Source organism: Lygodium microphyllum, chromosome 4 (assembly GCF_053477565.2).
Source record: "Lygodium microphyllum isolate KBCC chromosome 4, Lygodium_microphyllum_v1.1.10, whole genome shotgun sequence".
NCBI lineage: Eukaryota > Viridiplantae > Streptophyta > Polypodiopsida > Schizaeales > Lygodiaceae > Lygodium > Lygodium microphyllum.
In genome coordinates, this window is record NC_141138.1 from 134,729,347 (window position 1) to 134,741,308 (window position 11,962).

Below are 11,962 nucleotides of genomic sequence, written 5' to 3' on the forward strand. Positions count from 1 at the left end.
AAGAGGAGGAGGTGTATGGAGGGCCAAGAGGAGCCGCCTTCGCAAAGAGGAGCCGCCAAACCCTTCTTCGAGCCTTTACGGTAAGTGCATTGCTCATTCTTGCTTTGCTTTTGTATTTTCTCTATCTCTTTTACTTGTTTTTTATATAATTCATGTGTATTGAGAGAGGGAGAGAAAATGAGAGAGAAAGAGAGGGAGAGGGTGAGGGAGGGAGAAGATATGAGGGAGGGAGAGTAGAGAGAAAAAGAAATGAGAGAGGGGGAGGAGAGAGAAAAAAGATAGAAAAAACATTAAAAATAATAGGGAAAGAGAGAAAGAGAGTGAGAGAAAATGAGAGAGGAAGAGGAAGAGAAAAGGAAATGAGAGAGGGAGAGGAGAGAGAAAAAATGAGAGAAGGAGAGGAGAGAGAAAAAGTTTGTTGTAGTAGTAGTAGTAGTAGTAGTAGTAGTAGTAGTAGTAGTAGTAGTAGTAGTAGTAGTCGTTGCTGTTGTTGTTGTTGTAGTAGAGAGAGATATATATTTTGTTAAAGAAAATGAGAGAGGGGGAGGAAGAGAAAAAAGAAGAAGGAAAGAGAGAGAGAGGGAATAAACATACAACATAATAAAGAAAGAGAAAAAGAGAGAGAGATGGAAGGAGAGGAGATAATGAATGGATAAAAAACAAAGAGAGAGTGGTAGCGAGGTCCAGTGTAACACCACGAGACAGGAAACACTCTGACATATATACATTAATTTGTGGGTGGATGGCTACATACGTTAATTTTTGCTGAGTTACAAGAGAAGAAATCCCTTCTCAAAAAATTTAAGAAAGAAAGAAAAAAAGATAACAAAAACAAATTGTTTGTCGTAACTTAGACAAAATGGAAAACGATGACGGTCTTGATGTTCAAGATCATGAGGCGTATCTTAATCAGCGTGTCCCATGTCCTTGCTCTCAATGCAAGCTAGAAATTAGACGAAAACATCAAATTTCTATAGAATATGTATGACGCTTCAGCGAGTTTCAATCTGAGATCATTGATCAGGCGATCTTAAATTTTCAGCAAACGATAAGAAAAGTTAATATCAATCATGCATTGTACTCGCAAGCTAATTAAATACCATATACAAAAAGATTGGGTGTGGGTGGTAAATTTTCTATCCAGGGAGGTGACGTCTCGTCCCAAGGAGGAGTGCACCCTTTGCGGCCAATTAGAAGAGATCGTGGGCGTACGATGGATGAAGTGCTTGAGCCAATCCACCACTTTAAAGGTACTATCCAATCTATACCGTCAATACCAGACGAGACATGCAGCCTTCCAAACTTACTTACAATCTTGGAGCCTGAGATGGAGACAATGATCGATGCATTGACTCCCATGGATGTCGAGACTTCTGATCCGCTTAGAGAGGAAGCATCCATACCATTATATGATGGGTGCCGAGTATCTCACTTGAAGACACAGCTTTCACTCCTAAGTGTGCAAGCAAAATACAGGTGGAGTGATGTGAGTGTGACCGAGTTTACTCATCCCCAACTGCTACAAAGTCAAAAATATTGACGTGTATCTTCATCCATTGGTCGATGCACTTAAGATTTTGTAGGAGAAGGGGGTCACCGTGCAAGATATGAGCAAGTGCGATGGTCGACGGTCCGCCAAAATTCGAGCCATTCTTATGTGGACGATGCATAACTTTTTGGGATTCGGAGAGTGCTGAGGTAAATAGGCTTCCATTCTCGTTGGTAATATCTATCATAGTTGGTTCAAGTTTTTATTCACTGGATAGAGGTGTTGGAACAGGTCTGGTTACCTCAGATTATCATGCATGTCCATTGTGCCGGCCACAGTTAGACTCCCAAAAATCACGAACCATGAAGAAGATGGTATATCAAGGACACGTCACTTTCTTGCCAGAGGGTCATGAACTCAGGGAAGGATTTCTTGGAAAACCTCCAATACGTATGAATGCCGCAAGCTAATACGAGCTGAAAATTGTCCACGCAGAGTCACATCCAAACGGAATGCGACGGTTCTCAATTTTCTACAAGTTTCCATATTCGACCCACTCAGATCAACCACTTCTTGGATCCCATGCATATTTTCAAGAACGTGGGCAGCTTGCTATGGAAGCACATCAAAGGAAAGAGAGACACTATAGGGGCACGAATGGATTTTAAGGAGATAGGCAAGATGGAGGCACTTTGGCCGCAGTCGAGTGATGATGGTTGTGTGCAGCTACCTCATGCTCCTTGGGTTTAGTCCACTAAAGAAGAGCGCATTGTGAAGCAAATAGTCAAGTCTATTCGCACTCCGACGGGCATGATGCATTCTCTCAGGTTTGTGTTTTCTAAAGATGACCAATTATCAGGGCTAAAATCCCATGATTGGCATAAGATATGTCAGATTTGTACTACGAAGGGATTGTAATTGGCATACACATTTTGCTATTTGGAGTGTAGTCATTGTTCATAACACATTCTCATTTGTGGCAGTTTGTACTACCGATCGCAATCGCATAATGCCTTACTCCAAAAATACGCGGGGCCATTTTTTAGTTGTTGACTTTAGTACAATGGAGCTCGCAAAAGGAGATTAAGACTTCCTCTATTGAATTCCGAGGCGGAGAGCAGTGGAGATGGTCTGTCTCTTTGAGAAATACCTATCTACCAGCATGCTCACGATACAAATCCACCTTCTTATGCATCTTGTAGATGAAGTGGAGATTGCTCGACCTATCCATACGCGATGGTTGTTATTCTTGGAGCACTTCATAAAAACCCTAAAAGGCTTTGTGCGACAACGAGCTCGGTCAGAAGGTAGCATGGCTAAAGGTTGGTTGGTGTCTGAGACGCTAGTGCATATTTCACAATGGCTACCAACGGTGGATTCAGACAATAGTATGCTATGGTTACTGAAGAACGATGATAGACTGATCGAGATGTGGTGATTGGAAATGGGGTAGAAAAAGGAATGAATGCTGCAATGGAGGGGAAAGTGAATCGCTTTTGTATATTGCACCATGCCTCTATGGAGACGTGGCTCGCCAGGTACCAGCAAGCTAGGCAAGATCGAGAGGAAGCGCGATCTAAATTTCGATGTAGTATGCGCCATCGACCGATTCAATATCCCAAGGGTATGTAGGAGATGCCACGGTTCATGTCAATGCAATGGTTGCATGGAGCTTTCGCCACAGCATCTCGCAAAGTCTCAACCGAGGAGTGGGAATTCTCGAGGGGATGTAGTCGAAAGGTGATGCCGTATTTAGGATTTGTCGTATCTATATTTTATATGCGACAACTCATTTGAGAGTTCTAATGTACAATACAAAATATATAGTAGAGCGTGGTCACGCGGATGGCATTTTTGCGTGGAGCATATTGACAAAATGCTCTCCACAACAAACTGTGGCATCATGGCAAGGTTCTAGCAGGAGAGCCAATGATAAGCAACGGATCCAAACATAGTTATAGATGAGATGGTGTATTTTGGGAGCTTGGAAAGTATTGTTATGGTGGATTACCGTAGCTTCTCCATGATACTATTCGATGTGCAGTGGTTCAAAGTGGTACTTGAAGGAGGTGGAGCAATAGTTCGACGAGGTCCATCTGGATTTGTTGAAATAAATTCCGAAAAAAAATGGACGGATTTGTGCGACACCTTTGTGTTGTCGGCCCATTGTGAACAGGTGCATGAGCTCATTTGTTTGTTAATTGTATTACAACATGGTATATGTCACAATAGTTTAATATCTCTTGTATGTGTTTGTGAATATGTAATCTTCTATCCAAACCCCGACAACCTTGATGGTGGTATGTTATACCTTCAACTTCCCGAAGTGCAAGAGTATATGATCAAAGTGATGTTCCGAGCATAGATCAGGACAATATATAAATAGAGGTGTTGATATTGCAAGCGTTGGAGGCCACCGAAAGCTTGGGGCATGTATTTGAGCCAGCATCAGGTAACAATGATGGAAATACAGGACTCCAAGAATTCTTTGAGAACAAGGTGGACTCATCCTTTTGTGGTGACATGTCTATCGACCTTCATACCGAGTTGTTTCAAGAGATTGACGTGGGACCATAGGATACTTCATACTTGGAGCATCCAATTACTCAATTCGTTGACTAATTGCTTATAAGGATACATAAGATATGTATTTTAAGTGAGATCATTTTTTAAATATTTATATTGCCGTGCTTTGTATGATTTAAATTGATTATGCTAACATCATTTTCTATCTGTATAGGTGACCTTTGTGGATACTTAGACCATTAGGATGAGTCGAGGGATGAGCGATGAGGAGTTGTAGGATATCTTCATGTGCATGTCTCCTGATCAGATGGCGAGATTCAGAGACATGGCAGACCAGGAGCTGTCTCGGACATTGTCAGGCCGCTCTATTAGATCTACTTTGATGCGATCAGATGCTTTAGCTTCGAGCAGAGGAGGTCGACGCTCCAAACTTGGGCTAGAGGGGACGGAGTGCTTCAGGGTCAGGGGGTGTGCAGAGATATGGAGGCAGTCAGTCTGGGGTCGGCTCGGGATATAGGTACTGCTCCTCACTCTCGTGGCGATTCCAGAGAGCGTGGCACTTAGGTAGTTGCTATGGAGACACGAACGCAGTGTTTTCATCTCGTCGTTCTACTGGAGTTGCATCACCTCTAAGATTTATCACACCTGTGGGGATGTCTACTCCAATTACTTTGGCTTTTTCTCAGTCGTCCGCAGGTGGTACCCCTATGGGTGCTACAGTGATAGATACTACCCTGGTCGGTATACCAGATGTACAGGGGTCTCCTAAATGTACCTAGGAGTGTGGTTGCATGTGGAAGAGGATCCATCTTAAGTATATCCCAGAGGGGTATGCCTATCTTGTCGATGATAAGTCAGGAGCCATCATCATGAATGATGAGGGGAGGAGGGTGATGGATCGCATGAGAGAGTTGTGCCAACAAGTTTTTCGGCACAACGTCTTAGATCATTGGAAAAGCATACCGGAGGGGAGCAAGGACTACATAGTAGCATCCTTGCATGAGGAGTTTCCGGTTCCAGCCACAGTAGATAGGTTTTCTACGGGTTGGATGATGGAGTGCATGCATGCATATATACCACACAGACGATCGGACTGTAAAGCTTGAGTGGCTAGATGCGGACGACTGGCGCCGACTGAGCGAGGAGGCTACAGATTCTCCAGGACGTTGGTGTCAGTAGAGCGAGAGAACGAGGGCACGACTAGAGGCCGGAGTGGTCCATCATCTTGGGAGTGGTGGCCACAGGACATATCTGAAGGACTTTGTAAGTTTTTCTTTGATTTTGCTTGCTTGTTTTTTTACAATATCCTTTGTACAGACAATCATGTTTCTAACAATTAGTATTTTGTTTCCTTTGCAGCACTCCATTACAAATCGTGATCCCACCGGCCTTGAGACTCGATATGTAGAGAGACACTGTCTCATACATTGATCGATCGATTGTATAGACGCGATGGCCCTGTAAGTCACTCATCTTTCTTGTCGGTGGTTACCATGTTTAATTAGAATGCATTATTGTATGGTGGACTGATGTGTAGTTGTTTCTTTTTTTACAGAGTCCATTCAATGCTCCTTTGCGGCGGGACGAGCTTTCAGATGGCGAGGATGTATAGCTCACCCTTGGATCCTGAAGCTCATACACCCTTCTTTTTTGGTCACCTGATCTGTATACACATTTTCTATGTAGTAGTGATATCTTGCCATGATTGTACGAGTTGCTTTCATTATGCAATCATGTATTTATTTCATGTATCAGTGTTATGATTTAAGTACACTTTGTGTTTATTTACACGAGTATTGTACACAGTGTAGAAAATATTTTGTATGGCCCAAATAAAGCACATATTGCTATATGTGGCACGATAGCTTGCTGCCCTGCCATAATTTTTTTTTTCTATGTTACTGTCTCTATTAATGTCACACATTTACCTGCAGCCGTCATTATTAGCATCGCAAAGCATCGTTATTAGCGTCGTTATTTGCGGCGGTATCAGCGTCGCAAATGCGATGCTGCAATGCTAATACCGATGCAAATAGCGACGCTCATAATGACGATAATACCGACTATTCTATGGCATCGCCAATAACGACGCTTCTTGCGATGACGGGGGAAATTTTCTTTATTTACATTATCGTCGCTTTTAACGTCGGTATAAGGCCTATATCTTGTAGTGAAAAAGAGGAGATTAATTAGAAAAGAAAAAGAGATGAGCAAAAGAGCACTTATGGAAGATAAGAAAAAGAAGCATGTGAAGAAGAAAATAATTACAAGAAGGCAGCCTTTTGCCCTTGGGGAAGTTACTATATATATATCATCTACGTCAACTGTGTTTAAGGCCTATTATAAATATCCTGAAATTGTCTTGTATAAAACATAATCCTTTTCTATGCAATCTATAAATAAACCCTTTATATTTCACTCTTCTATATGTAAAAAATATATTAAAAATGATATTTTTAAAATACCTTATTTTGAACCCATGTGATGCACACATATATTCATGAGTAAATTACCCGAGTCTTTGGCTCTAAAACTAACACTCAAGGGGAAGCATTGTTTAGTGGTACACAAGACAAACTAGTAAAAGAGTTTGAATCCAAAGAGAAGCCTCATGCCAAGGTTCAAGAGGACATCTAACTATCCCTAAGGGTATCCTTTGAGGAAGACGCAAAGAAGCAAAAGAATTTTCTAGCACAACAACCAAAAGAAGGTGATTAAGGCACATTAAGGATAAATGTTGAGTAAAAGGAAGGATAAATGTTATGAGATAAGAGCTTCATATGGTTGCAACCAACAATCTTCTAACATTAATTTTATAACTAGATAAAAATTAATGGATGAGATAGCACAAATGAAGAGGAAAATAGATGAAGAGATAACTACTTTGTCTGTAATTAAGGGACCTAAAAAGTTAGAGAATCAGCATCACCCCACCAAAATATGTTTTATCCTAATAAGTTTAACTCCACCTGAAATCCTTTGTGAATAATTTCACTACAAAAAGTCTAGAGCAAATGCTGCATCCTCAATATAGGGACTGACAAATTTAGCAACGATGACTCTTTGGATCGGCCCATCAGAGTAAGCTCTATCCATACGAGTTGATCCACCAAAATAAGTAGCCTATAGACATTACTATCTCAACAAGTAATGAAGTCTCTATCTCTTTGCTTTTCTCTATTATATAAACTATAGTAAGCTCCCTACTTAAATACCATACTTAGATCCCCTACTTAAGAATGTGCTTTTTGCAACCAAGTCCCCCTACTTCCAAATGACAAGCTCAATACCCTCTTAGGACTCAATTTGGCAGAGATCTCTTGAAGAATGCTGAAGTTGCATGACTTGAGGGCTATGAAGGAGTGCAATGACACTTAGATTCCATGCTGGCGAATTTATTGGTATTTTTTGGACTCCATTTGTGGATCTATTTTGCGCATGGCATATTATCAAGCTTCCCATGCTTGACATGTAAAACATGTGACGTGTATGTGATATAAGTAAAAAGTGTTTGAGAATCTTTTGAGGGATGATTTGTACTTACAAGTCCAATCGATACATGTGAGCACCATACTTTGAGCATGTCTCCATAGTCTCGTCGTCTCCTCAAAATAACTCACAATTATTGACACATGCATAAATGTTATTGTAATCTATGGCAAGCTTCCATAATACTAGTTATGTGTTATCACCAAACTTGGGCATCATGTTTTCAGGTGACAGTATTATGTGATATTAGCAACTTTAAAAAAAAAACCCAATCACATTTGAAGAGAGTAAAAGTTTTCTTATAATGGAGTGAAAGACAAAGGAGCGTAGTATGTACATGAGCAACTCTATCACACTCACATCACTCTATTTGTACTTACATGTACACTTAGGAGCACAAGTAGCATCTTTAAGTAAGATACTTAATACCCATCATACAATTGTATGGAGGCCTCATCTCTCAATGGATGAGATGATGTGGCATCCATGGGCAGTAATGCATCAATCATTGCCTCCATTTTCGGCACCAAGATTGGAGGAAGGTCGAAAATGTCCACCATCTCTTTTGGTGTCAAGGGCATAGTTACCGGTCCTCTCTCTAATGGGTTTATCAGCTCAACCACTCCATCCATTGCATATTGATGAACTCTTCTTACACGCTCCTCTCTCTTCCCCTCTCCCTCTCTCTCTCTCTCTATTTTTCTCTTTCCCTTTGCTCTCTATTTGTCTCTCCCTCCCTCTCTCTTCTTTTCACTCTTCTCCCTCTCTTTCCCTCACTCTTCTTTTCTTTCTCCTCCTTCTCTCCCTCTTCCTTCTCTCCCCCTTCCATTTTTATCTCTCCTCCCTCTCTATTTCTATCCTCGCTCCTCTTTCTATTCCTTTCCCTCCCTCTCTCTATTATTCATGAAGTCTCGTCTCTCTCTTTCTCTTCCTCTCTATTTTTCATGGAGCCCCCTCTCTTTTTCTTTTTCTTTCTCTCCCTCTTTCTCTTTTCCTATCCTTCCCTTCTTCTCTTTGTTTTGCTCTCTCCCTTCCTCTCTCCTTTTCTCTCAATGCATCTCTCTACAATAAAAAATCAAGAGAGAAAATAAGAAACTTAAAAAACAAAGAAATGAGAATCAATTCCTCTCTCCCTCTCATTATCTCTCTCTCTATTTTTCTCTCTCTCATTCTCTCATTCTTTTTCTATTTCCCTCTCTCTCTCCCTATCTATTTTTATATCTCCATCTCTCTATTCATGTCTCCCTCTCTCTCCTTTTCTTTCTCGTCCCTGTCTTTCTATTTTTCTCCATCTCTCTTTTTCTCTCTCCATCTATCTATCTCTCTCTATTTTTCTCTTTCCTTCTATCTCTCTATTTTTCTCTTTCCTTCTATCTCTCTATTTGTATCTTCCTCTCTCTCTTTCCCTCACTCTTCTCTTCTCTCTCCTCCTTCTCTCTCCCCCTCTATTTTTATCTCTCATCCCTATCTATTTCTGTCCCCACCCCACACTCTCTCTCTTTCCCTTTCTTTCTATCCCTCCCTTGATCTCTCTTTCTCTCTCCCTCATTGTTTGTCTCCCTCACCTTCCTTGTCTCTCCCTCCCTCCATCTCTCTATTTCTCTCTTCCCCTCCCTCTCTGTCCCTCTCTGTTTATCTCTCCCCCTCTCTTCCTCTTTGTTTTCTTTCTCCTCTTTCTCAATCTTTCTCTCCTTCCCTCTCTCTATTTTTCATGAAGTCCCCCTCTCTCCCCCTTTTTCTCTCTCCCTCTTTCTCTCGCTCCCTTTTTCTCTCTATTTCTATTCCTTCTCCTTTGGACCTCTCTCCTTCTTCTTTGTGTATGGTAGTGGTGGTGGTGGAGGAGAAAATAAGAAGCTCTCCTTCTTTAATAAACCTTACATATATGTGTTAGAAAAATTTTAAATTGAAGAAAAGGCTAGTATACCTTGTCCTATAAAAAATAAAACAAATATAAACATTAAAGCACCAGGGTGTAGCCAAACATTAAGAATGTGAGCCAGAGGAAGAGTAACAAGGGTGAAGGAGGGTAATCATTGTAGCTCCAGTACAAAGTGATATGTAGGAGAGTTGGGAAAGAGAGGAGGCCAATGGCAAACATGTTGCTAGCTGATAGCTAGAATGTAGGAATCAACCAATGAAGTAATGTGAGATGGAGTAATGATAATAGAGCAAAGATAAAAAAACTTTAATCTAGATAGGGACTTGGATAATAATAGCAGATCATTAGTCGTAATACAATGCCTAGAGACCAAAAGAGACATTGCGTATTCAATGAAGTGCTCCTACAAGAAACAATACTCAGTCCAAGACAAAGCTTGATCCATTATGATGAATCAAGGACCATCAAACTCAATAAATCCTCTTAAAATCCCAAAACAAACCCTACAACTCAATTGACTTACAAGAAGAAACAAAATTGAGCTCTAACTTTGATACAAAATCCCTTCTTGATGGAAGATGAATGCAAAGGAACCCAATAACAAAGCAAATTCCATGTCATCAAGACTTAATAGTAGTCCAAATCACCTCTATGTAGTCCTACTGTTGCACGTAAATTCAAGAAGAACACTTGAACCAAATCTTGTACCTCAAGCGAACCTTTCTGGACATAAAGGAACCATGAATTACAAAAAATCAATGTAGCCCCACTAATCCAATTTAGAGTGGTGGCATTTAAACTTGTATGCTTTTTCCAAAATTTCAGTCACACTGCTTGAGGTTCCTCTCTACGTTGCTATTTCCTACATCTTCTTAATCTACGATGATACTTGGACTACTACTCCTTCATTATATTGATGACCTCCACTGCTTCCTATGATGGCTCAAAATTGTTAGCTTTCATGGATGCAGATAGAGAGCAATACACACAGAGTGAAGCAACATGCTTCCTCTCTCATTCTACTCATTTACTGAAAAGACATAGGTCAAGTATTTACAAGTCCAGAAGGACCATTCACACCAACCATAAGGACTAGAGTACTGACTTATTTAATATACCTGACTAATATAGCTAGACTAGCTGTGTCTAGCTCATGTCGGTCAAACACATATGAAAGAGCTTGATATTCTAACACTCCCCCTCAAGCTCAAGACAGCATCTGTACTCCAAGCATCTTCCTAAAACCACAGAATTTATCTTTACCCAAGGACTTGGTAAAGATATCCGCAACCTGTTCATCTATCTTTACATGCATAAGATCAACTCGTCCTGCAAGAACCATCTCTCTGATGAAATGGTAGTGTACCTCTATGTGTTTCGTTCATAGCTAGGAGTACACTACTCAGATTATCACATAGTAACTTCACTGGAGCATCTACCTGTATGTCCAAATCAGCCATAAGCTTGAGCAGCCATGAAATCTTGCATGCTGCCAATGCAACACCTGTGTTCTCTGCCTCAGTAATACTCGACAAAGCAACCATAGGCTGCTTCTTGCTGCTCCAGCTAATCATGCCGCTACCAAATCCAAATGCATATCCACTCATAGATCTACGGTCATTTGAGCAACCTGTCCAATCTGCATCCATGTATCCAGTCAATGTCAAGGGCTTATCTCTGACAAAGAACAACCCATACTCTACACTGGACTTAACATATCTCATAATGCGTCTAACTGCATCCAAGTGCGGCTTTCTAGGCTTCTACATAAACTGGCTTATGAGCCCTACAGCATAGCTCAAGTCAGGCCTAGTGATGGTAAAGTAAATCAAGCTGCCAACCGTCTACCTGTACATAGTCACATCCTCTACTTCAACCCCAGTGTTCATGTCTAGCTTGACATTCTGATCAAGAGGTGTATCCAACGGTTTACATTCAGCCATGCCATACTTCTTCAGCATCTCCATGGCATAGTGCTTCTGCATCAGCCATAACCCATTGTCAGCTGGAACTACCTCAATGCCCAAGAAATACTTCAGTTCTCCTAGGTCTTTCATGTCAAATTCAGATTTCAACATCTTCATTACATGCTGTATACCTAATCATCATCACGAGTGATTATCAAATCATCAACGTATATGACCAACACTACCAAGCCACTGTCAGTCTTCTTTGTAAATAGGCTGTGATTAGCACTGTCAATAGCAAAACCCAATCTCTTCAAGTAGTTACTGATCCTAGCATGCCAAGCTCTTGGAGCCTGCTTGAGCCCGTACAATGCCTTTTTCAGCCTACATACATAATGCTGAAAATCAGGGTGAAAATACCCTTCCGGCTGAACCATATAAACATCCTCTGCTAGGTCACCATTAAGAAATGCATTCTTAACGTCCATCTGCTACAATTTCCAGCCTTTAGTAGCAGCCAAGGCAATCATAGTGCGAATGGTTGCCATCTTGGCAACAGGGCTAAATGTTTCCTCATGATCAAGTCCATATTCTTGGGCATACCCCTTTGCAACCAGCCTGGCTTTGTATCTCTCCACACTGCCATTTGACTTGCATTTGATTTTGTAGACC